Source organism: Pogonomyrmex barbatus, unplaced genomic scaffold (assembly GCF_055798465.1).
Source record: "Pogonomyrmex barbatus isolate J1 unplaced genomic scaffold, ASM5579846v1 scaffold22, whole genome shotgun sequence".
Classification (NCBI taxonomy): Eukaryota; Metazoa; Arthropoda; class Insecta; order Hymenoptera; family Formicidae; genus Pogonomyrmex; species Pogonomyrmex barbatus.
In genome coordinates, this window is record NW_028297119.1 from 1,456,445 (window position 1) to 1,469,121 (window position 12,677).

General features: G+C 34.7%; 2 long non-coding RNA genes and 1 other non-coding gene across 3 annotated transcripts; all 3 read right to left on the reverse strand.

The window, feature by feature from the left end:
- Positions 1 to 7,748: 7,748 nt before the first annotated feature.
- LOC148936425 (uncharacterized) lies at positions 7,749 to 8,588 on the reverse strand. The gene is made up of 3 exons (XR_016139563.1): positions 8,469 to 8,588; positions 8,010 to 8,362; positions 7,749 to 7,917 (listed from the first exon to the last, which is right to left on the reverse strand). It is a non-coding gene; the product is annotated as an uncharacterized LOC148936425 (long non-coding RNA).
- Positions 8,589 to 9,086: 498 nt separating this feature from the next.
- TRNAT-GGU (transfer RNA threonine (anticodon GGU)) lies at positions 9,087 to 9,158 on the reverse strand. Its single transcript has one exon. It is a non-coding gene; the product is annotated as a tRNA-Thr (tRNA).
- Positions 9,159 to 9,651: 493 nt separating this feature from the next.
- On the reverse strand, positions 9,652 to 12,194 carry LOC148936427 (uncharacterized). Its single transcript, XR_016139562.1, has 3 exons — positions 10,318 to 12,194; positions 9,972 to 10,191; positions 9,652 to 9,806 (listed from the first exon to the last, which is right to left on the reverse strand). It is a non-coding gene; the product is annotated as an uncharacterized LOC148936427 (long non-coding RNA).
- Between the last annotated feature and the right edge of the window lie 483 nt (positions 12,195 to 12,677).

Sequence of the window (12,677 nt, forward strand, 5' to 3'; positions counted from 1 at the left end):
TTTCAGATTGTAGTCTCTTAATTTTTTGAATACCTCAATTAATCTTTTGTTATGTTTTTTTAAATTTGATCCGTATGTTACAATGTCATCTAGATAGACTAGGCATTTGAAATGTATAATACCTTGTAATCCGATTAGCACGGAGTTCATAAGTCTCTGGAATGTCGCGGGCGCATTTTTTAATCCAAAGGGCATTCTGTTGAATTCGTAATGTTCGTAGAGTGTGGAGAACGCTGTTTTCTGTTTGTGTTCCTCATGCATGGGAATTTAATAGTATCCTGATGCTAAATCCAACGTTGTAAAATATTTCACATTTCCTAGTTGATCTAATATGTCTGTAATATTTGGGAGCGGAAAAGAATCGCCAATTGTTAAGTCGTTCAGTTTTTCGAAAATCTATAACTATTCATAATTTTTGTCCTCCAGAAGCGTCTAATTTTTTTCGGTACTATTAATAACGGAGCGTTCCATTGACTCATGCTGGATTATCTCATCCTCCAGCATTTTCGCTATCTGTTTATTTACTTCTGCCTTGTGCTTCTCCGGCAATCTATACGGTCGGACATTCATCGGTGCGCTATCTGTTCGTGTATTAATTTCGTGTACTACAACATTAGTGTGCGATAAGCGATCGTTCTCTAGATGGAAGATATCACAAAAATCTTCGCAAATCTGGTGTAAGGTTTTCTTTTCCTCGTCTTTTCCTCGTTTAAATGCTCTGTTCGCAATTGTTTGTGCAATTTCTCTTTACGAGTCTGAATGGATTCGCCGCGTTACTTGACACCTCCAAGGTATGCAAGTGTGCTGCGTCTCTCTTGTCTTTATCTCCTCCACCGTGAGAGGCGTTGTTATATCCACGGATTCTTCCGTAGTATTTATTACACTTATTGGGCACACATTTTCTTCTGGTGCAACCAAACAATTTTCTATGAAAACTCCGGATTTAGTTTCGATTACGTTTACTATTCCGATGCTATTTCGATCGGTTACTCCCTGGATTATTGTCTCGCTGCGAAGTGTTAGCATGGTTTTCTTATATGGGTAAAGTTTACAAGTTGCGTTGCCGTTGCAATACTCGTTTTTTGCCGTGGTCGCATTTTACTCGCTGCTTGTTTAAAAAATCTAGTCCCAATATTCCCTCATAATTTATGGGGAAGTCATCTCTCACCACATACATGGTATGTTGTATCTCTCGGTCTCCTAGCATTATCGTTGTTCTTATCTTTCCGAGTGTATGTATCTTGTGGCCTGTGACTCCGGTTAGAACTAATCGCTCTTCGCGCATTAATGTATTTCCCTTCAAATTTCTTACTTTTATCAATGTTAGGGTGTATCTAAGAGGAAACTCATTTTTCTCTTTTTCGTCTCTCGAATCGGCAAGGTAATCAAATCTAACGTGGCATTCGTGTGTGGCGTATTTACTTGTGTCACTTGATGCTCGCGTCACGGCTCTATCTTTGTTTTCGGTTTCTCTTCTTCTTCGTCATCGCCGCTGCTTGTGAACGACAGTTCATCGCTCTCTTTTCGCTGCTTATTCTTTTTCATTATTATGACATTATTTATTATTTTTTTTGTCGCCCTTTTCTGTTATCTTGTCTCGTTTGTCTTGGCTGGTTTTTTCTCAGGCGTCCGTTCAGTGACACTCATCGCGCTTATGGCCTGCTTTTTTGCAATATGAGCAGTATTTCTTGATATTATTTACGTTCGCTAGTCGTTCGGCTCGCGGTAGTGAATATTTGTTTATATATCGGCCCGAACGACAATCGTGTGCCAAATGACTTAATCTGCCGCATTTGTAGCATTCTAATTTTTGATTGCGGTTTTTATTCTGTTCCTGATTGTCTCTTGCTTTCTCGTTATTGTAAGATTTTGTAGGTTGGCTGCCTTTTAATTTTTCTTCGGCTGTAGTGCTTAGAATCGCGGCTGTTAAATTCGTATAATTCCTGGAACGCACTATTATTTGTATTTCTTCGCGTAATCCTAATTGGAAGTTTTTTAATGCTAATTCTTGAATTGTATCTAGAATTGCTTTCCGTTGCTCAGCGGTGTGCTTGCGGCCTTCTATCATAGACTAATAGAGTTCCATCGCTAATTTGTCTATGCGGAGTTCGTATTCTCGAACGCTTTCTCCGAGTTCTTGGCGAATTATGTTAAATTCTCGCTGAATATGTGTGATACTACGCTTTGCCAGGTAATACATCTCGATTTCTTGTTTTAATTACGCGAACGTGCGTATATTTCTCGCTTGGAAGTCGTGCATAGCTTTTTCTGTTAGTTTCATGCATAGGATCGCTTTTAATAATGATTTTTCATCGGTAGGATTTATTTCGCTCATCGCTAGGTGCTTGCGTTTAAAAATTTTTGAACTTAATTCCGCGATGATCCGTCCATCTCTCATATCGGAATCATATCGCGTACTTCTTTTAGTTTCATAAACGTATTCAGTCTCACGAATTTCGGATGTCATCCATTGTACGCCCGTATGTCATTTCTATTGATTCGTCATTTTCTGCATCGATCGATGCTTCCGATCGTAATTTGCGACTTCTTGGCTTATGCGGCTCTGTAACGCTCGTATGCCTTCTAATAACTCGGCCAACATTATGTCTCACGTGTCGCGCGAAGCTTCTGCCGGATCGGATTTCCATGCGGTCACTTAAAGTGGTTCTCATTCTTTTTACTTTGTCATCCAATTCTCTACTTATTATTTGTTCCTTTTCCGCGATCGGTCATAACGGCCTGAGAGTTGATTTGCCATTTCCGCCGGGTTTGCGTTTCGTGAAGCGGTGTGGCATTCGGTTGGATCAAATACGCTACTAAGACATTAGTAAAAATTCTCCATGACTTACTTGCGTTCATTATTGTCAGATCTTGCGTCTGTCGGTCATAGTAGAGCATCGTCGTGTCTCTCGTTACTCGGTAGTATACTATTATCTATGTCACTAAGCGAGAACACGTTTAATTATAATATTCGGATGTAACTCCGGTTGATTCGTTCTGACTATTGTCGGAATAGTAATTATTTAAATCGCGGCGCACGTTATTGCGCAGATCACGTGAACTTTCCGTTTGACTCGAGGCTCGGGGGACTCGGACTGAGCACTCAGCTGGCTGACTCGCTGTATAGCTACGATGCGTTTCTTTCGGTGGGAGTTTGATTAACTTCCTCGTCCGACATCTATTTAATCGCTTTTCTTAATATCTATTGCGCTCGCCTTAATTTTCTATGACTCACATTACGGTCACAATTCGCATGTTGATGGCATAGCGCTGGCTGGCTGTTGCAGTCGTTGCGTAGGTCATTGCTCCGGTGTCGCTGATATGCTTGGCGTTGTCGCTCTACCGGGTGTCTTTCTTTGCTGGGGTTTCAGCTCCTCTTCTTTCAACCTTCTTCTTGAATTTGGTCGTTTGTCTTTTCCAGATCACTGGGTGCTGCTGTTACTCCGAAACGATCCCACTGTCACCACTTTATGTTGTGCGGGTCGTTTCGGAAAAGGATCGGCCAAAGAGTCAGCTGAGGTTTCTCGGCGTCAAACACGACACTCTCTTTTTTTTCAATAAACTTTATTAAACAGTATAATTTTACACTAATTAATTAGGCCGCGACAGACGTGAATGCAAGATAAAATCTTAATGAGTTCCCGCTCTCCCGTTTTTATCCTGTTTCGGGTGGCCGGTCCTTGCGTAATCATAATAGTCGTCAGCGTTCGCGGTATATCTCTAGATCGCGCGGTAGCTTTCCGCGTAAAGACCGCGCAACCCGATTTGGCAATTGACATAATCTACTTAAGGCATAATATTAAGTGGATTGGTTACAGAATAAATACACAGTTACATTTTGGCAATCGCTATCAATTAATAAAAGTAATAATCGGATAATAAAGTGTCGCTTGCCGCAACCTGTCAGCGGTGGACGTGATTGCGTTCTTGGCGCTCGCGACAACATATATAAATAATATACTTATATATAATATATAATCATATATAAAATTTGTCAATATATGTTCATATAGTTTTTCTTTGTAAAGTTTGGTATAAGAAAAATAATAATAGTAATGGGAAGATGTAAGAAATAATTAAAAGGAATTTTCCGCAGTTTTTTCTTTTACAGAAAGTTTAGGTTTGAAAAATTGAAAAAAAGATTACCTATATATATATATATATATATATATACTATAATTATATTACCTATATATATATATATATATATATATATACTATAATTATATTATATATATATACTTTTAGTCATAAATATATCTGATTATATATAGGCAATTTTTTTCTTCAAAGTTGACTTAATTTCCTACAAGAAAAAAATGCGAAAATTATCCTTTTAATTATTTTTCATCTTCTTTACTATTGTATTATTCTTTTATCAAACAGAACTTTTACAAAAGAAAGAAACTATTAGGTGTACAAAAAAGTTCTGAGTTTTTTTTTGTAAAATTCAATCTTTATTAAAAAACAAACAAAAAAATATTAATCAGCGAAATATTCCCCGTTTACATCAACTTTTGCCATCTTTCGAGTAGCTTGCAAATTCCTTGACGATAGAAGCTCACCGGCTTCGAAGCGATAAAGTCATCAATGCATTTTCGTATCTCTTCAAATCTCACGAAATGTGTATCAGTCAAATGATGCTGCAGCGACCGGAAGGGTAGGTAGTAATCGGAAGACGCCATGTCTGGGCTATACGCCGCGTGCGAGAGAAGCCTAACGCAAAGATATGGTCCTGAGTCGCTTTCGCAACATGTGGTCGAGCATTATCATGAAGCAAGATCACTTTACGACATCCTTGGCCAGTAAATGGCCTCTTTTCTTCTAATGCATCGCTCAAATTGGTCAATTGTTGATAGCGGTCTGTCGTGATTGTTTCACCCGGTTGTAACAACTCGTAATACAACACACCTTTCCAATCCTACGAGATACAGAGCAAAACCTTCTTGGATATTGGACTTTGGCGTCGATGTCGAAAGTTGACCAGGGTCAATCCATAATTTTCTACGTTTAGGGTTATCATAAAGAATCCACTTTTCATCGCCTGTAATGATTTTGTGCAGAAAATCTTTTTTCCGGAACTTTAAAAGCAAAGTGAGTGCAGTGTCACGCCGACGATTTTTGTTGTCTTCGGACAATTCATGCGAAACCCATCTGCCTTCCTTCTGAACCTTTCCCATCGTATGTAAACGTACGGAAATGGTTTGCTGCGTAACGCCAAGCTGTTTTGCAAGCTCCTTTTCAGTTTGCGCAGAGTTTATATCCAGCAGTGCTTGCAATTCGTCCGTTTCAATTTTTTGAGGGCGTCCAGCACGCGGTTCATCTTCAAGACTGAAATCTCCTTGGCGAAATTTTTAATACCATCTTTTACATGTAGTATGACTTACAGCGTTCTCTCCATATACAGCACAAATCATTGCAGTGGCTTCAGCAGCATTTTTCTTCAGATGAAACGCGAAGTGGATGGAAAATCGAATATGCTCTTTTGTTATTGCCATCGTGAACACTACTGATTTTTGAGGTTGTGTGTATCAAACGCCAAACCGTATGGCATTTTAGAAAGCCAAATGTCAACGCTTTAAAACCGCAAAAGGGCGGAAAGATATATAAAATTTAAATTGTTATTTCGGTTGTATGAAATCTAAAGCTCAGAACTTTTTTGTACACTTAATAATATGAACTAATATTCCAGCGAGAAATATTAATGGAATCAATGTCGAATCGACATCGAATTGATGATTTTCTTTTATTATAGACTAAAGTATTGATTAACATTGACAAAAATATATACATTATCAATGTATTAATTTTTTATATATTCATATACATGTAACATATAAAAAAGAAGATTTTCTCCGAATAAAAAAATTGTTTGTATAGGAACATCCCGTTAAACATAGTTCAGTTTATACAAACGTTTCTTTGACGTCACATTATAGTCGTGCGACATTTTACGCTTTGTTACATGAACGGTTTTGCAACGTTCTAGTGACCAGAAATGTCCTGATTCATAACTTTTGCGACGTCGCATTTTCACGATCGTTCAGACATTGACATAACCTTACGCATCGAACGTCGCATTCGTGACGTTTTTTTAAGATTAATGCCCATTTTCTCCAACATGGTTCAATTCAGAGTTCCTGTAAACTGCGTTCAATTTTGAACGCAGTTTGATCTTCGATCAATTTAATTTGTTTTTCTTCAACTTTATCTTGGTTCCGATCAACTGAACGTATATCCAATGGCTGCTAACTCCAACTAAATTTATATCAAGGAATGTGATTGGTGCATAATAAGTATAACAGAAAAGATTAAAGATTTGACAATAAAAATCGCAAAGCAAAAAAAAACCCCAAATAATCAACTTAATGACGAAACTCGGAAGAGTTTATAAAAAAAACGTTGATTAATTTAGTGGATAATAAAATAGAGTTAATAAATATAATGATGAATAATGGAAAAGAAAAACATAAACTTGAAATTGAAATTTTAAAAATGCAATTGCAAAAAAAAAGTTGCAAGTTGAAGTATTACAGAATTACAAAGTTAAAAACTTTTATTTTAGAAAAAGAACAGCAAAGATTAAAGATGTTATAAATATATATATATATATATATATATATATATATATATAAAATACTTTTTTATAGATATAGAGTTCTTAAATTTTTATTATTTTCGTAAATTAAAGCAAAATTTAATTTTATTTCCAATTATTTTTATTTATTTTCAAAAAATGTATTTATTTTAATTTTCTTATTATCATAGATATATTTTTAAATAACCAAAGATAAAACAGGTTTACTTACATTTATTATAAACTACTATTACTTACATTTATTATAAACTGTTGTACTCATAGCCTTATATATAATTATCAAATAAAAGTTTTAATTTTTACTCGTTTTGTGATAAAAATATCAAAAGAAAGTTTTATTTATTTGTCATAAATAAATGATAAATTAATTTGTCATAAATGTTACTTTATTTATTTACTGTACTAGCTTTTAATTATTCAATGATGAATATAGTTTGTTTAATAAAATAATATACTGAATATACCCTCAAATACTGATATATGCACATACGTTTTTCGTTGTCTTCTGCTTAACCCCGTTCAAATTTAACCGGCCAAAAATGGACGTTCAGAATAAACGTCGTTTAACTGACTTGAACTTGTACAAAAAAACTTGATGGAACGCAAAATGTCATTGATCGGAGTTTAACTCGGTTCAAATTTTGAACTACGTTGAAGCAAACGGGCATAAGACAACTTTTGTATAACATTAGGAACACAAAAATTAACAAATACTAATATCTCTAAAACGTTTAAGGAACTGTGAATAATTCGTATTAGTTACCATTCACTTGTAACATTGCATTTGTAATGTTACTGTAACTATCATGAGCTGGATTTACAAAACGAGTATTTTATGTATAAATGTTAACAAAGATTCAGAAATAACTGACTTACTAAAAAGAAAAACTAGTTTTTTCTTTATAGATACTTTATTTGTCAATTATTGTGAAACCTTCGTTAACAATGATGTTTGAATACTCGTTTTGTAAAACATATTTTTTAATCTTTGTCAACCCAATATTTATCCCGAACTGGCCCAAATCATAAGATTTACTTAATGCAAAAAGCGGGAAATGTATGGATGCTTATAAAGCATTTTATTAGAAAATGGATTAATAAAAAATACTATGACTCGAAAAAAAGATTAAGATTTATTTTCAGGTGAATAAATGACGTTAGCAGAATTTCAGAATAAAAATGAAATTTTTAAAGAAAATTTATATATACGTTTATTTAAAAGTCATTATAAAAATATTATTATTAAAAACAAAATAACTCAAATATGATATGATGCATCTGTCTGATGTTTTTGTCTCCATAGTTCTTCGTCCTCTCTCCTAAAACATTAAGAATAAATTTTTATAAGTTAATCAGTTTAACAACCTATTGAACTTAATTTGCATTGATATAATTAATTCAATTACGGTACCTTTAGTATGGACCAAATGCCAGAATCAAATGTCAGATCAACTTCATTGATCCACAATATCTATTTATATGCCCTTTTAATCATCTCATACGATTTACGGACTTGCAACTAGCCTAAAGATAGAAGAAATTAAATAATTGGTTAGGAAAGTAGTTATTTTCTTACATTAGAATAAAACATTAATTATATAGTATAAGTAATTATATAGTATATTATAAGACTAGAGTTTTATGTAGAGCGATTTAAAAAATTATCTGTTCTCTATCATACTGCGTTTTGGCATTTCAACCAAACTGAACTATAATTCTACATTTGTTTGGCGATGAGACCTGGGAAATGCTTGCGGGCAGCATCTGCGAAATCAAAGAATTAAATGACAAGAATTTAATGACTTTTTATCGTCAACATTCAAATGGTTATATATCGGTTACATTAGTATTTGAAAGTAGAAAACCTTACCTTTTATTATATTCGTAATAGTCAGCGCGTTAATGGGAAAGTTCCCTTTTGGCTTTTTCAAGAGAGTTTCCTAGCCAATTTGTTGGACAGAATTTTTTGCAGGGCCCCAAATAAGAAGGGAGGGTGTGCGTCACGGTGGGGCCCGACCACGAACCAGTCGTGAAAACTCGTAATTATTTTGCGAAAAAATACCACCTCAGCCAGGAATCGAACCTGGATCTCCTGCTTACCGGGCAGGCATCTTATCCTTTCGACTACCGAGGCATGTGATGATATTTATCGCAAATAACGTGTTTAGAATAACACGTCAACAATACAATGATACATATATATATATATATATTACAATATACATATATACATGTATTCTTTCGAATCCCCACGACCGGTACTCCAGAGAGATGATGGTCCTATTCTCTCGATGGATGCAGGTCGGACTGCAGCGGCGACACCCTCCAATGCCATTGGCAAATATACAAATAATCCTCCTGGAGCACGACAGGAGAGATTGCATCAAGCATGGCTCGAGCCCCCGAATAAGAAGGGAGGGTGTGCGTCACGGTGGGGCCCGACCACGAACCAGTCGTGAAAACTCGTAATTATTTTGCGAAAAAATACTACCTCAGCCAGGAATCGAACCTGGATCTCCTGCTTACCGGGCAGGCATCTTATCCTTTCGACTACCGAGGCATGTGATGATATTTATCGCAAATAACGTGTTTAGAATAACACGTCAACAATACAATGATACATATATATATATATATATATATATATATTACAATATACATATATACATGTATTCTTTCGAATCCCCACGACCGGTACTCCAGAGAGATGATGGTCCTATTCTCTCGATGGATGCAGGTCGGACTGCAGCGGCGACACCGTCCAACGCCATTGGCAAATATACAAATAATCCTCCTGGAGCACGACAGGAGAGATTGCATCAAGCATGGCTCGAGCCCCCGAATAAGAAGGGAGGGTGTGCGTCACAGTGGGGCCCGACCACGAACCAGTCGTGAAAACTCGTAATTATTTTGCGAAAAAATACCACCTCAGCCAGGAATCGAACCTGGATCTCCTGCTTACCGGGCAGGCATCTTATCCTTTCGACTACCGAGGCATGTGATGATATTTATCGCAAATAACGTGTTTAGAATAACATGTCAACAATACAATGATACATATATATATATATTACAATATACATATATACATGTATTCTTTCGAATCCCCACGACCGGTACTCCAGAGAGATGATGGTCCTATTCTCTCGAGGCTATTTTTAATTTGCTCTTGGGGAGAATCATCCTCTAGTAAGTACAAGAACGTTTTCTGAAACATAGAATTATCACAATATTGTATACATATGATATCTATAATTTTCATATCCACGCATTTGAATTTTTATGCTCACACATAAACTTAAGTTTTTATTTGTTCAATGCGATCAATCTATTTATATAGAATTAACTGTTGATAAACATGCAATATTATTACCAACTGCTTTCTGTCATGCTCGTTCGTCTTTAATAAATTGACGTATTTCAATAGTTTCCGGTATTTTTTAATTGGTTTTTTTGGAATAATTGTAGAATTATTGTTATGTCTATCGAAGCCGGCAGTAGCAAGCAATACAGATGGGACATCGGTCTTATTTTGCCGTTGGGCGAGAAATTCTTTTGCTCTTGCAAGAATCGTTTGATGTGGATTGTGTTTTCTACAATTTTAATTATTAATTTTAATTTATTCTCACTGTCTGCAAAATTACGTACAAACTCATTACTATTCAAAATGATTATGTTAAAGTGATATCGTGAAGACGAAGGCAAACATTTGTTCATACCTGATGAAAGATTTTCAAAGACAACGTTCCGTGCCAATAAATTGTTCTCTGTTGTAATTATAGTGTATTGCTTACGACATTGTCAATGCTCATACGTCCTGAATAACATAATTTTTGTATTTGTAACTCCACAAGAACAATCATTAAAGCAATAGTGATATACAAATTCTTTCTCTCTAAATATCTTCTCATCAAATTAGATATGAAATTAGATACTAAATTAGAAATATTGACAAATAGATACTCATTGGTTGGCTGTTTCCAGAGGCTGCGATATTATTATTTTCTCTTTGCTCCATAAAATCCAACCGATTGTCTTAAAAAGCGAGATTTAAAAAACAAAGTATTTTATTTAAAAAATTGCAATTATTCTATATAAAAAATATTCGAATTTATGTATAAAATAAATTATAGAATTTTTCTATGTGATTTATTTTTAACTAATAGCACTTATGGTTTAATTATAAATTTAATTCTAAAAAAATGAAATGTAGCACGCTTCTTTATGTAAGGAAAATAGTACTACTAGCATACCGATTGAAGTAAGCATCATCAGCAATGGGATTATTCTGCGACCCCCAAACTGGTCACTAAGTTCGCACGTATAATTCTCGTTTGTCTGTTTTTTTATTTTTGCCTCTCCCAATTTTCGCTGCTTGAGGTCTCTGTGTCAGTCCGTGTTTTTTTTTTTTTTTTGGCAAATTTGACATTTATTTTGTAATCGTCTATGAAACCAAAGGTTAAGATTAATTACAATTCAAATATGCATCAAAATTTGAATTTCGACTGAAATAAATATACTTTAGATGATATAAGAATAAAAAAATATCAATCTGTATAAAAATTTTCTCAATTTTCCATATTCTCCAAGAATCGGATGGAGATATACGTTTTTTATAGCTATGCGGATATTTTTGTCCGGCTATTTATAAGTTGTTATGTCTTCTGAGTTTGTTATCCAAATTGACGGAATAACTTCTACCGTTGTCGAATCTTGTGTTGAATTCTCCGAGAATTCGACCACTGACCAAAGAAATTAGAAAAAATGCAAATTACGTTTAGATTGATATACATATAAATCTTGAAAGATGCGAATAATACTGTACCTTATTGTATACTATTTTGCTTACTTTATTTGCAGTAATGTAACAATGAGATATACAATTCATTTATAGATCTATATTTTTGATATTGCGTTTACTGATTGAGATCGAGCGGTGAAGCTTTATGTGTTTATGTACACTTATTTTTAACTTGTATTTCTTTCAAACTGTGTGATTAAAGGCATTATTACAAATTCTTTTTCATGTAGAAATTTTGCGCATTTTACTTGAATATCTGAGATGCGAATAGTATATGTTTCTTCGGAAATGTTCTGCATTTGATATATATTGAAATGTACGAAAGAGCACGGTGAATCAAAAAAAGATATAAATCTATAACCTTTCGTCCTGTTACGAAGATTTCCAAAGTCTTAGTATTTTGACTGATATTATCAATGCATAGTATGGATTTGTCATTTATTGTAATGCCGTTTTCGTTTTCTTTCGTAGTAACGGTATAGTTTTCCATTTCAACTTTGCTGTAGAACACATAACGTTCTTTCAATCAATAATTTTGACTTTTCTTTTTTGACACAAATTCGGATAATCTTTTTTGTCTTGCTCCATCAATTGCTCTTGTTCTATTAATCTATTGCAAATTTGCTGCAGCGGATCTATTGCTCAATTTGCTGTTTTGTGGTTTGGATTTTTTGCTTCATTTCAGTAAGCAGGAGATCCAGGTTCGATTCCTGGCTGAGGTGGTATTTTTTCGCAAAATAATTACGAGTTTTCACGACTGGTTCGTGGTCGAGCCCCGCCGTGACGCACACCCTCCCTTCTTATTTGGGAAAACACAAAAAGTTTTCATACTTGAAACAGTTACGAATCAAGAGGACCATGTAACATACAGTCAGCAGGCAAATGAATAAGACCGTGTACATTGTGATTTATGACCTCTGGGCCATAAAGTAATTTCTCAATGAAATATTTGATGAGATCTAGTGCATAGGTGTTGTGTGATGAATACAATGCAGAGTTACACAAAATATGAATAGCACACGATAACGCCATAAAATGAGTGAACAGAATTTTATTCCTTTTATTTCGAAGAACTATTGGCCCAAGGTACAATAGAAATTGTCTTAATTCCGTGGCCTTGAAGTACTCAATATTCTCTAAACTTCTAGGCGATTGAATCTGTTGGTACATAGCTTTTCAGAAATAATATTTTTTTATTTATGATTTTTTTTTCATCGTCAGTGAAGCGAATGTTTTTAGGTTCTCTCATCCAAAACATTATTAATTTTTTCATGATGT